Below are 13,604 nucleotides of genomic sequence, written 5' to 3'. Positions count from 1 at the left end.
AGTGGTGTTAGGTCTAGAAAAGAAGAGTACAGAGAGGAGTAAGCACTTTTGAGATGGTAAATATGTATTATAAAGATTATAAAAAACACACTGAGCAAATAGCTACCATATGCAGGACAATGTCCTGAACCACTGCTTAGTATATGCAGATACTGAGCCAATTGGAAGAACATTAGAAAACAAAAACCCAGACAGTTATGCAGCCACATCTAAAAATATAGTGAGCAGCAATCTGTCGTGGTTCTCTAATGTGATTCCATCCACCAGTAACAGCACAAACTTATAGAAATAATTTAGACACTAGTATGAGCTGTCTACACACAACACTATTACATGAATAACATTAGTGAACAAGGTGCAGCTATGCAAATAGACCATACATACTATTATACTAGTAACAACTTGGTGCATGCCATAGTAACATCAATATTAAAGCATAAAACATATTAGATGTCTAACACAATTCAACATAAACATATACAGTTGTAAAATGTCTAATACAATTCAACATAAATAGGCATTTACAGTTGTAAAACACTTACTGGAGAGACACTGAGCCTTCATGGGGCCTGTAGCAGAGTAGATTGTAGTTTTACTCAACATCAGTATTAAAATTCTCATTAGGCTAGATCCACATCAATTTAGTTTAGTAAATGTTAGATTCTGTCAAATGAACGAGTTAACTTCTTTGAGAAAGTAACACAAGCTGTTGACAACTGTCACAATCATTCCTCTCAACCTCTTAGTGCAAAAATCTAGTAAAATCCTGACAAAATGGGGGGACAAAGACCCCAAAATTGGGAAAGATTTTAAATATTGCTCTTATAAACCTAGAAAGTTGCTAGAGCAACTGGGTTTATGTTAACATGCATTTTTGAATGATTTGAAATCTGAAACTCAAATGTCATTATTTAATGATTTCAATACTTAGATCATTCCAGTGATTTGCCAGAAAACCACAACTTTTTATGAGGAAATGACCAAAAATATGAGACAAAAATCTGGACATTTGGCAAAAATCTAGACAGTTGAGAGGTATGGTCACAATGTACACACAGTTTACCTTGATCTGACAAAGGCATCTGATGCTATCTCCCATTCTAGTATAATTAATATTCATTTTATTTAAATGCGCTTACTGGGATAGTACACTGATAAAACAATGACCAATAATGCAAAATAATAAATAAAATGTATTACAAATAGAGCATCATGAATAGCAAATTGTCCAAAAGGCTGAACCCACAAGGTGCAGGTGGCAGAGGCAGTTTCAGGGAACAGAATGGTGACAAGTGATGTCTTGTAGGGCTCAGTGCTGGGACCATTTTTGCTACTTACTTTGTTACTTCTGACCTCAGACTAAGAACCAAGATGTATGGCTAACCAATTTGCAGATGACTGCAAATTCGGAGTCATTGTCAATTCCCTGTCTGACACAGAAGCCCTCTAGTAGAAACTTGCAGTTAGAAATGGCTGGTTTATTCCAAATGGTTTTAAATACTATAAAATGCAACATTTTATAGTCAAGTACTAGGCTAGTTGCCCTTGTAGGCCATTTTAAGTTTAGTCAATTTCCTTAAAGGATAAGACTCAAGCCCTGCCTTCTGACTGTGAGGTAAATACCTTAACCATTATGCCATCCCCAACTCCTTTTGCACACTGTTGCATATGCCAGATAATGCATCCACCCCACCCCAGCATATAGTATTGAAATTACCCAACTTCAAAATAGAAATGTAGTTCGAGACCTGGGGATTTGGGTTGATAATTCCCTCTCCTTTGTCAACCATGTAGCAATCATTTTGAGAAATCCTTCTGCTTGCACAGCTGATTGCTATAGAACTATCATCTACATAAAAATAAGTTATTGCCCTCTTGTATTCAGCACCAATCAGATGAATTACAGAATACGATGTACCCTTTAGGATGTACCTCACCAGAGATATCAAACAGATGCAAAGGCCCCAGAGGTTCCTGACAAAGAAGATCATAAGACTGAGATCCCCAAGCTACCAGAAAAGACTAGAAACACTGTCACTCTTTTGTGTCTATTGTATGCTTCTCAGAGGAAATGTGTGCTTTGCCTTCCAAGCAATCAGGAACCCATGCTATAGTAGAACAGTTATATAAATGAAATGCTAATCCATTTATTATTAGCATGTTATTAACTGGCTTGACAGACATTTGTTTAGTTAAATTGGTGACTGTTTGTCCAACACAAAGGGCTTAACTTGCGAGTTCCACCGGTGCTCCTATTAGGGTATTTTTATTTAACCTCTTTTTGTCATCTAAGCCTGTGCTTGGTTCCATCACATGGTGTAAGTTTGGAGGTGACACCAAAGTTACCTTACTAGTTCTTGATATAAATGATCATGCTATTTTGCAAATTCAATTGGACAGGGTGGCCCTTTAATCTATAAACAGAATGTAATTTAACAAGAGATAAGTTCTAGAATTCATTTTCGCAAACTAATTAAGGAATATTTAAGCCAATCACTACACAGATCTGTGTGTCACTGTATCTAATGATTTGTATATTAATGTTCATACACAATGCATTTATAAAAAGTCACTTGGTACTTTGAGATTAGTTTTGCAAATGCTTAACATCTAGGGCTCATACTTTGAGATTAGTTTTGCAAATGCTTAAAATCTAGGGCTCCTAATGTTCTGTTACCAATATACATAGCTTTGCTTGAGCCTTGTATTGAAAGTGGTTCTTCCCTTTCAGTAATTCATTTCTGGAAACTGCAGTAAATACAGGAACAACTACTAGGAAGATCTGTTCTGTTAAATCATGTTTTATGTAAAACAGCTAGAGGTATTACAGTCATACTCAATATGCTACAGACCAAAAAGGGGTGATCTCATTAAGGGACTTTGTTTTTGGCACAGCGAAGCCATGGCTGATGTATTAAATCTGACATTTCTTTATCATAGTCTTAATACCTGTCATAGCAGTCTAAAAGTTCATGTTGATAAATAAATGACTTCATTAAAGAACAGTGCATTGTGTCTTTGTAGACTTGGAAAAAGCATATGACAGGGTGCCTAGAGAAGAGTTGTGGTATTGTATGAGGAAGTCGGGAGTGGCAGAGAAGTATGTAACAGTGGTACAGGATATGTACGAGGGTAGTGTGACAGTGGTGAGGACTGCAGTGGGAGTGACAGATCCGTTTAAGGTGGAGGTGGGATTACATCAAGGATCAGCTCTGAGTCCTTTCTTATTTGCAGTGGTGATGGACAGGTTGACAGATGAGATCAGACAGGAGACCCCGTGGACTATGATGTTTGCAGATGACATTGTGATCTGTAGTGAGAGTAGGAATCAGGTTGAGGAGACTCTGGAGAGGTGGAGATATGCTCTAGAGAGCAGAGGAATGAAGGTCAGCAGGGCTAAGACAGAATATATGTGTGTAAATGAGAGGGAGGGTAGAGGAGTGGTGAGGAAGCAGGGAGTAGAGTTGGTAAAGGTGGACGAGTTTAAGTACTTGGGATCAACAGTTCAGAGTAATGGGGAATGTGGAAGATAGGTGAAGAAGGGAGTACAGGCAGAGTGGAATGGGTGGAGAAGAGTGTCAGAAGTGATTTGTGACAGACGAGTACCAGTAAGAGTGAAAGGGAAGGTCTACAAGAGGGTAGTGAGACCAGCTATGTTATATGGGTTGGAGACAGTGGCATTGACAAAAAGGCAGGAGTCAGAGCTGGATGTGGCAGAGTTAAAGATGTTAAGATTTGCACTCAGTGTGACTAGGTTGGATAGGATTAGGAATCAGTATATTAGAGGGTCAGCTCATGTTGCACAGTTTGGAGACAAAGCAAGAGAGACGAGATTGCGTTGGTTTGGACATGTGCTGAGGAGGGATGACAGGTATATTGGGAAAAAGATGCTAAGGTTGGAGCTGCCAGGTAAGAGGAAAAGAGGAAGGCCTAAGATAAGGTTTATGGACATGGTGAGAGAGGACATGCAGGCAGTTGGTGTGACAGAGCAAGATGCAGAGGATAGGAAGAAATGGAAAGAGATGATCCGCTGTGGCGACCCCTAATGGGAAAAGCCAAAAGATGATGATGATGAAAGAACAGTGCATATATTTTTTGCAGGTTGCCAGACTGTGGAATAAATTACAAGTTAAGCAGGTGACATCTGTTTCATTTTTTTTAGGTTGTCAAGTAGGGAACACAAATCTAATGTGTTATATGTAGTTATGCAGGCACAATTCAATTCTAAATGTTTAAACAACAAGAATTGTATCATTATAGACAATTTTCACATTAAATTAAAGGTATAAAATTTTAAATTAAATGATAGGACTAGTTAATCTGCAATAGTTTATTTTAAATATAGGCATCATAAGATACTGTCTTGCTTCTTTCTTCTTCCTGATCTGCATGGCAAATGTTAAACAATAATAAAACTGCTGTATATTCCTTGCAGCTGTGCATCCTCTTGGATGAGAGGTACTCATTATAATGGTTGAGGTATACGAGCCAAATTGCTAACCTCCAGTTTATATATTATATCAAAGGCCTGCAATCTCATCACAAATGTCAATTAGTATGTGATGGTCAGGGAATATGATCTCATGATCTGTACCACTGACCACTTACTAATAAAGTCAGAAACAGTGAATACAGTCTTTCAGTCTGTATCACTGACCTCTGACTTATAAATGAGAGGCAACTGTCCCATGTGCACTGCTTCATATTATCACCAATATCTGCAATGGCTTAATAAGCCTTATACTGTCCATTTGCTGAGCAGAATTATAATTACTAGCTTCCCAGAATTTTTAAAACCTTGCTCTCAATCCAATGCAAATGTATCAAGAAATGAAAGTGATGAAATGTCACCAGCAATACTGTGTACACACATATGCATAACCAAGTGTGTACACCTACATAGACTTATCGTTTCCCAGGAGCAGTCTTTTTAATGACAGTATCCTTTTCCTGTCTTTATAGTAATGTTGCCACCAGCTAGATAGATCTATCACATTAAGTACGCAATTACTAATGAGTCTTAATGTGAACTAACCATAGTGTAATCATTTAGTAGCTATGGTTTGCCACCATTCAAAAGGTAGATACAGTCAGTTAATGATTCATCAATATTGGGCCATTGCCCTTGTGGTCTAATAAATAAACCACCAGCCACAAGGTTTGTAACTGAGCAATAAATATACTTTACTGAACTGAAATTAAGTAACAGAGTTGAAAAAATATATACAAACAATATGTGATTCCACAGAAAATAATAGAAACTAAAAAGCACTAACTACAGCTAAATGATCTTACAGTTTCAAGTGAGTTACAGGCAAAATACAAATGTTTGAACTACCCTTCTTAGCAATCGTTTATTTTTTCTCTGTCAGAATAGGGTAGTGGTACTTGTGATAAAAAGGAGCAAATGTAGTTTCTAATATCCAGACGTGAAAGTACACATGCATGTGGTATACAGAAGCTGAAGAAGTAGCTCCTTCCCTTTAAAATAAAATAAATTAATGGATAAATGAATAAGTGAAACTGCCATCAGAATGCATACTCATTAATTCATTTATTTAATTAGCTTAGTCCCAGATGGACATTTTTTTGGCCAACCTAGCACAAAATATTTCATGGGGGGGATGTAGATAGTGCCACATGCACTATCTGCTTAAAATGCAGTGTTGAATTGTGTGCTGGGTGATTCAGAATCAGAGACTTATTCATTTGTCACACTCCTAATCCAGTTCAGTAACATTGTTTAACTGCTGAAGCAACTGCCAACTTATGTATTCATACGTTATTTATCACAACATCTGTATAGATTTATGTTTCCCTGCTGTGGCACATTAAGGCACTAGTACTATTTAATTCCTGTTTAAGACTATGGCAATTTTATGAGACATAGTGTGCATTATTATAATTGCATTTTTATTGAATGACTAAACTGTAAATTGCTTTTTCACACTGTGACTTCTATTTTCTGTTTGTGAGTGCTCTTTCCGTACATTTATCGTGAGATTTCTGTGTTCTACTCAGGTTGCATAGTTTTGATAGATGCCTGCTGTTGTCACGGCCTGGTAGTTTTGTTTGTTGAGTTTCCTGTGTTTCTGGCAGCCATTTTCTGCTGATAGTGTGTTGTCTTTATTATTATTGAGAGTAACAGGGTTTCCTGACCTTCTGTAGCATGAGTGATTGGGTAACAGCAGGGGCTAGTAGGACTGAGTAGTAATTCAAGTTCCTTGGTATATAAACCCTGTGTCTGCAAAGGGCTGTACTTGTATTTACCAGGCTGTGGATGGTGATTCATTACTGGGGCTAAGCAGAAATTCCTTAAGATTCCAAGAGCAGAATAATTTGTTTCTTACACTTATTTCATTGAATTGCACTTCTGTAACACTTATAATTGTGCTATACAGTGAATCTACTACATTTTGCACTGTTATAAAGCTTTTTTACTGTTTCACTGCATTTATGTACTGTTTTATATGGTTTAACTGTATTTCTCATTGCTAGATACTGTTACATTACTCTAATTCCATATTTACTGAATTACTTAACTGTAAACTGCTTTTTCATACTGAGTTTTATATTCTGTTTGTGAGTGCTCTACCTATGCCTTTCTGTGCATTTTTTGAGGTTTGTTTTCTAGTCAGGTATCATATAACTGATTTGTTTGCAGTTAAAAGCATTCTCTAAAGTCACTTTGCTCCTTTATCTGTTTAAAACTTTCATTTAGTGGCTACAGCTAGTAGCTGTAATAGTGTGCATTACTATAATTGTATTTTTATTGAATTACTAAACTGTAAACTGCTTTTTCATACTGAGACTTGTATTTTCTGTTTGTGAGTGCTGTTTCCATGCATTTATCATGAGGTTTCTGTGTTATACTCAGGTTGCATAATCTTGATAGAGGCCTGCTGTTGTCAAGGCCTTGTAGTTTTATTTGTTGAGGTTCCTGTGTTTCTGGCAGGCATTTTCTGCTGACAGTGTGTTGTCTTCATTATTATTGAGGGTAACAGGGTTTCCTGACTTTCTGTAGCATGAGTGATTGGGTAAAAGCATGGGCTAGTAGGACTGAGTAGTAATTTGAGCTCCTTGGTATATAAACCCTGTGTCTGCAAAGGGCTGTGTTTGTATTTACCAGGCTGTGGATGGTGATTCATTAGTTGGGCTAAGCAGAAATTCCTTAAGATTCCAAGAGCAGAATAAGTTATTTTTTACACTTATTTCATTGAATTGCACTTCTGTAATGCTTATAATTGTGCTATACAGTTAATCTACTACATTTTGCACTGCTACATTTTTTTTACTGTTTCACTGCATTTATGTACTGTTTTATACTGTTTTAACTGTATTTCTCATTGCTAGATACTGTTTCATTAGTCTGATTGCATGTTTACTGAATTACGTAACTGTAAACTGCTTTTTCCATACTGAGAGTTGTATTTTCTGTTTGTGAGTGCTCTACCTGTACCTTTCTGTGAATTTTTTTAAGGTTTCTGTGTAATAGTCAGATATCATATATGTGATTAGTTTGCAGTTAAAAGCATTCTCTAGAGTCTCCTTGCTCCTTTATCTGTTGAAAACTTTCATGTAGTGGCTACAGCTAGTAGCTGTAATAGTTTCCTACCCGCCCTCCCTATTGTTGTCTTGTTCTTATACTTGGTGATTTTGAAGTTGCCCGCCTGTACTGTATATTTGATCTGGGACATTCCTTCCAGTCTAGTGTCATTAGTTCATTCTACCTAATAGAGAGAGAACATTTGAGAAGGCCAACCCACTTAGATTCTTAACCTTAAATTATCTTCTGTTCCAGCTTTCTCCTTTTCCACTTTACTAAAAAAAAAAAAAAAAAAAAAAAAAAAAAATTCTAAGCTTGTTTCCCCCTTTCCTGTAACTAGTTGAGTCCAGATACAGATTTGCTGTATTCAGGACTGTTTGTAAGCTCCTGATCCCCCCAAGCCTGTCTGTGTTGGAGGGAAGCCTTCTAGCTTATCAGTGGGAGTGGTAAGCACTAGGTAGCCTATCTACCGCAAGACGAGTAGTTTTTGGCCGAGTCATTGTGGCTTATTGGCCTTTTGGGCAGTTTCTTCAATCTCTTTCAACTTTCTGGCTTAAAAACCTGCATTTACGCTTGTTTCCTCCATTTCCTGCAACTAGTCTAGTCCAGATACAGATTTGCTGTATCCAGGACTGTTTGTAAGCTTCTTAGCCCCCCAAGCCTTTCTGTGTTGGTAGGAAGCCTTCCAGCTTATCAGTGGGAGTTGTAAGCACTAGGTGGGTCTGTATTATAGTATCAAAGTTTTTAAACTTTGAATGCTATAATATCGATCCGTTTTTGTCGAAAGCTCAAAATAGCGAAGCCACGGAACTTCTAAATCTTACCTAGGGTAGGATTTCAGTTATCAGTTCCATGGCTTTGCTATTTTCTCTACTGTGGTGGGAAGTTTACGGACCGGGGTAAGGTAAGTATGCAAACAGAGGTTACGGACCGGGTTAAGGTAAGTGTGGGAATGGATCGGGGTAAGGTGAGTGTGCGATAGTTAGGGACATTAGGGTTAGGGAACGGGTAAGGTGAGTGTGTGATAGTTAGGGACTTTAGGGTTAGGGAGCAGGTAAGGTGAGTGTGCGGTAGTTAGGGGCTTTAGGGTTAGGGAGCGGGTAAGGTGAGTGTGCAGTAGTTAGGGACTTTAGGGATAGGGATCTGGTAAGGTGAGTGTGTGGTAGTTAGGTACTTTAGAGTTAGGGTTGGGTTAAGTTGAGTGTATAGGTAGTAGTGCAGGGTTAGAATTATGGTTTTGTTAAGTGCATGTGTGTGGTTTATTTATTTTGGTGTGCTTGTGTTGTGTGTTTGTGTTTCAGAACAGCAAAGTTTTTTTCCCTGAGAAAAACATTTACTGCTCTGTATGTTCGATATTTTGTGGTTTTGATATTTTAGGTACGATGAAATAGCGTTCGCTATTTAAATCATTTGATAGGGTAGTATAAATGCCACTAGGTAGCCTATCTATCACAAGAGGAGTGGTTCCTGGCCCAGAAATTGTAGTTTATTGGCCGTTTGGACAGTTTTTCCATCTCTCTCAACTTTCATGTTTAAAATCCTACATTTGCACTTGTTTCCCACCTTTCCTGTAACTAGTCTAGTCCAGATAGAGACTTGCTGTATCCAGGACTGTTTGCAAGCTTCTGAGCAGTGCCAGAGTCTGCTCTTCAATTTTTCCCTCGGATCTACTAGTTCTCTCCTCTCCTGCACTTATACTAGCTTATTAGTCTAGCACTTTATCAGACTTCTTGTAGCAATTATTGTAGCAATTATTGTAGCATGCAAAAGTGCTACCAGTACTAAACGTTCTACAAGGAAACATATCCAGTACTTATCATCAATGCTCACCCTTCCAGGCATGTCTAAAGGTCATTTCCCTGTGATTTCTCTTATTAACCTGGTGAACATGGGCATCCTGGGGCAATGTAGCAACTGCCTCATGTACACAGGCCAAGACTGGAATAACTGGTCAAGAGGAGAAGGTCAGCACTTGCACCACACCACATGGAAGACATAGCCCTCCAGAAAACACACCAGCACTGCCTTCACATAAAAACACAAGCCACACACCCACCTCCATGGAGGCTCTCAATAAAAGTCTACTCAAGCAGCAGAGACCTCCAAGGCAGAAACACACTCAACCACCACAACACAACACTAATCATGAGACACATAACTCCCCTAAACAGTGTGCCACTCAACAAGCCCCTAAGGCAAAACAACATGCCCAACACACTAGTCATAGGTGACTTGATAGTGAGGCACACTGATGTCCCACTCACTAGGATGAATAAAGAGAAAGTAGCAATCAGATGGCTGTCAGGTGCCAGGATCTGCCACATAACACACACACTCAGGTCCCTCAACAACAGGTACACATATGACTCTGTCATTGTACATGTATGTGTAAAGGACCTGAGATGTACCTCCCTGAACTACATGAAAAGAGACATGGAGGAGCTCTCAGATTATGTAGCCTCGTTGGGTATGACCCTAGCCCTGAGCAGCATCCTATCATCATCCAGAATTATACCACGGTACAAGCAGAAAATGACTTATTTCAACAATTGGCTAAGTTTCTGGTGTCATTCTAAGGGGACCCAGTATCTGTCTGCTTGGCATGACATGATTGACAGACCTCGATGCTTTGCCAGAGATGGCCTGCATCTGTCACCCCTGGGCTTCCAGATACTGGCAAAGGCTCTTGCCACCCCTATAGTGACTTTTTTAGGTGGTGTTCCAAAGACCAAATTACCACCATAACAGCTATGAACAAATGCAATCTGAGGGTCATGCTGCTCAACACTAGAAGTCTAAATTGTAAAATGCACTCACTCGACGCACTCCTTAAAATGGAGAACATCGACATTTGTGCTGTAACAGAGACCTGGTTCAAGGCAGCAGAAAGAACCCCTGCACTACCAGGCTATAACTCATTCCACACCTTTCGGCCCCAGAACTTGGTCCAAAGCTCCAAAGTTGGTGCTGTTGCCATTTTCATATGCACACACATCCAGACTGGTAGCCCAACATAATGCATCAGAGATACTTCAGGTGCAGCTAACATTGGGTAAGACAGCGATTCAGGTCGTAACCTGCTAAAGTTCCCCAACCATGTCCCAAGACTCGCACTCCACATTCCTAAGCACCCTGGAGAATAATAGGGTCCAACCTAACACTGTCTTACTAGGTGACTTTAACTACCCCTCCATTAACTGGGTAAACTACTCATGTACCAATACACTTAGGTTCATAGGTTCATAGGTTAGTACTAAGCTAACTGCCCTTGCGAGCCATTTTAAGCCTAGCCACTTATCCCTCGTGAGACTCAAACCCTGCACCTTGTGTTTGTAAGGCAAACACCTTAACCATTAGACCACCCTCCCAACCTTGCCCAATATTTCCTGGAGTTCATTTATTCCAATGCCCTGGACCAGCTCATTTTTACCCCCACTAGAGGCAGCAACATCCTTGACTTGGTCATTATGAACATGGGCGACTGTTGCTCTACACCAGTAGTCAGCTTCTCCCTGGTTAGATCCAACCACAAACTAATCACCTTGGTAATCCACATCCCTTACACCCCCCACCCCCGCAAAGGTAACCACCACGAAAAACTTCCCCAAAGCTAACTTTGGGCTCCTAAAAACAGAGGTGGCTAACTTCATGGGACCCATGCAAATGGAAAATAGTTGCATGACTGCAGAATCATACACCAATGCACTGTACGAACATGTACACAAATGCATGGATCTCACCATACCCAATAGAATCAAGACGCTCTTCTCCAAGAAAAGGAAGCCAATCTGTTGGTCCCCTGCCATAAACAAACTCTACAACAGAAGGAGGAAACTGATGCAGAATAAGGTGAAATCCCAAAACTGGAAAAACTTCCTTATCAGCCTCTACAAAAAGTTGAGATACCCCATCAAATTCTCTAAAGCTAGCTATGAAAACAGAATTGCAGTAGATTGTAAAGACAACCACAAGGCCTTATATAGTTATGTAAATAATCTCCATGGCAATACCCAGATTTGCTCTGAGCTACTGCACAATGGTACCTCCTATAGCGAGCCAGCAGATATTGCAGTATACAGGCCAACAGATTCAGTGCCAGCTTTACCCCTCCCTCCCACAGAACCAATCATGATACCAGTAGATTGCCAGGCATCAGTATTACTGCTGCACAGGTTAAAACAGCACTGTCGAAGACCACGAATACAACTTCTGCGGGACCTGACAATATCCCTGGTTGTGTTCTACATGAACTACAGAGTGAACTGGCACCTCACCTGTGTGCCCTGTTCAGTCACAGCCTCACCTCAGGCTTTGTCCCTACCAAATGGCGCACTGCTACAGTCATCCCTCTCCACAAAGGAGGAGCAACTACAGACCCTGGGAACTATTGCCCCATTATCCTGAAAAGTCTGATATGCAAAGCTATGGAATGCATCAGCATGGACCTAATAAACAAGGATATAAGGAATCTCCAAACTCTGGATTCCACACAGTTTGGTTTTGTGAAGGTTAAATCATGCCTGCTCAACTTGGTCGACTTCTTTGAGTCAGTCACCAGAGCTGTGGATGAAGGCAAGGTGGTTCATACAAACTACCTTGATCTGGCAAGGCTTTTAATACCATTCCCCAATCAGGAATCATAGAAAAACTCACTAAGCTTGGCATCAACCCCTATATCACTAGGTGGGTTGTAAACTGGCTCACAGATAGAACCCACAGTGTGAACGTAGCTGACTCTAAGTCAGACTGCCGACTAGTCATGAGTGGAGTCCCACAGGGTTCAGTCCTGGGTCCTTTCCTGTTTGGTATCTACTCTCTGAAGTCCAGGCCAAAATGAAGGGGCTCTGGCTGACAAAGTTCACAGATGATTACAAGTTGGGAGCTATTATTAACTCCCTAAGTGATGTTGACATCCTACAGAATGTCATCACTGAGACCAACGACTGGTGTCAGAACCATGGCCTTAAGCTCAATGCCAAAAAATGTGTCATCATCCCCTTTGGGAAAAATCCAGTTCCCATGAATTACCACATTGATGGCAGTCCTCTGAACACAGAAGGTGTTATAAATTATCTGGGAACACAGGTTGACAGCAACCTCTCTTTTGATCACCACATTGCCACTATGGTCAGAAAGTCCTTTTATGTGGCACATCTCATTATTAAGTTTTTTGCATCCAGGTAGAAAGAGGTCATTGTCTCCCTCTACTCTTCCCTCATTAGGCCAGTCATCGAGTACAATGCCCATTTGGCATGTACCTCACTAGACACCTGCAACAACTGGAGAGGCCACAAAAGTACCTCACAAAGAGGATCCTAGGCCTTAAACGTTTGTCCTATATGGACAGAATAAAAAAACTCCAACTATTCTCTAGCTCATATCGCCTACTTAGAGGTGATCTCTGCTTGACTTACAAAGCCATGTCTGACCCAGCTCTGTTAGAAATGCTACCTGTAAAGAAATCCCAATCCCTCTGCACCACACGCTGCAGAGACCTCAATCTCATTACCACAATCAACAGAACAAGCTGGAGGGACAGGTTCATAATCCAGAGACTGCCCATGCTATGGAACAAACTTCCCATAAATGTCAAGCAGAGTACCTCGCTGACCCTCTTCAAGAGTACACACCTATGAACCTATGGATACTGCATGCATATGTATATGTGTTGACAAGATTAAATACACATACCTACATACATATACCTGATTATGATTGCAACACTACTTTAACAGGGCATATGCACCGCAATGTATACACTGACACTGAACACTCCCTGAGAGTATATTATGGCTGGGTCATGAATGTGAAGAATTAGGATGTGAAATAATATACCGTTACTTAGATAGGGACATTTTTGTAAGAAGTAGTACTGATCTAAGATTACTAATGCCTTTAATGCAGCTGGGTATATAAAACTCCAGAATTATGTACACCTCATATTCATCCCATAGGGCACATTAGCATATCCCATAGGGCACATTAGCATATGCCATAGGGCACATTAGCATATGGTCCTGTGCACCAGCAGAGGCTGTGGTTTACAGATGCACATCTG

This window comes from Protopterus annectens, chromosome 5.part0 (assembly GCF_019279795.1).
Source record: "Protopterus annectens isolate FY-2018-M chromosome 5.part0, PAN1.0, whole genome shotgun sequence".
In the NCBI taxonomy this organism is placed as follows: Eukaryota; Metazoa; Chordata; order Ceratodontiformes; family Protopteridae; genus Protopterus; species Protopterus annectens.
This window is presented reverse-complemented; position numbering follows the sequence as displayed.